The sequence below is a fragment of the Miniopterus natalensis genome, chromosome 1 (assembly GCF_054644295.1).
Source record: "Miniopterus natalensis isolate mMinNat1 chromosome 1, mMinNat1.hap1, whole genome shotgun sequence".
In the NCBI taxonomy this organism is placed as follows: Eukaryota; Metazoa; Chordata; class Mammalia; order Chiroptera; family Miniopteridae; genus Miniopterus; species Miniopterus natalensis.
In genome coordinates this window covers 165,872,561-165,873,592 of record NC_142081.1, presented here as the reverse complement: position 1 = coordinate 165,873,592, position 1,032 = coordinate 165,872,561, and the positions used below count along the sequence as shown (strand labels likewise).

The 1,032-nt window shown below is 42.3% G+C and overlaps 1 non-coding gene across 1 annotated transcript; it reads right to left on the bottom strand.

Moving 5' to 3' along the window:
• Positions 1 to 493: 493 nt before the first annotated feature.
• On the bottom strand, positions 494 to 732 carry LOC148094490 (small Cajal body-specific RNA 6). Its single transcript, XR_015716537.1, has one exon.
• Positions 733 to 1,032: the final 300 nt, after the last annotated feature.

Sequence of the window (1,032 nt, the reverse complement as noted above, 5' to 3'; positions counted from 1 at the left end):
AAGATGTCCATATTATTTCAATACCTTTGTAGCGTTGCAGAAAAAATAAAAGATAACTTCCAGGCTAACCTGGGTTATTAGGTTTCAACTGTCATCTAAATGATTTTTCTTTAGGGGCAGAGAGTCAAAGGGGAAGAAAAACTATACTATAAAATCCTAGCCCCCCCCCCCCATACACCCATACACAACTATAGTCAGAATTTGTGTGTGTGCCCTTATATGGGAGAATACATATGAGAAACAACTTTTGTCATTTATACTGCATTTAAATCATTTAAACATGTAAACTTGTCTCTTTGCAAGGTAAGTTTTTATTCATCTTTCCCTCTACCCAATTTCTTGGTGAACTCATGGAGGGCAGAGTCTATATTTTACTTTTTCATTGTTCAAATGCCAAACACAAAATCCAGCTTTAAATAAGCACTCAGTTACATTTAACGGAAAAGGTATAGAGTGTCTTCTGTCCGGCTTTCTTTTTTTTTTTTCAATCACAGGTCCCAGCTCGAAAGTCAGATCAGAGCCACAGACACCACACTCTCAGCAGTCACATCCCTTTGAGACTAGCTGTGGGATGCCAACCATGCACCCTGCCCGGGCTCACCGAGGAGTGCAGACCTGGGACGTCACCGAGTGCCAGCTGCCCCTCTGCCTAGCAGAGCACCGCTGGAGCCTGCGGCGAGCTAGGCGGCTGGGCCCTGGGCTTTTAAGGGTGACAGATCAGATCTCGAGACCTGTAACACGCTTCCTCTGTACTAGAAAAGGTGTTTCCTCCACAACATACCTTCCTATTATTTGTCTTGCCCAAACATTGAACTATGAACATGAGGACAAAATTAACCATTTAGCGCCTTCTTCCTAGGTTGTCCACTTCCCATGATGTCAAAGGTGGGTCAGTCTCTCCTTTCTCATACCCTCCGATAGAAAAAATTCACATATTCTTTTGCAACTGCAGTTCTAATGAAGAGCTTGTCACTCATTATTAACAAAGAAAATCAAAATAGGATCCCTGCTTTTTCTATAGTTAGTGTCTTC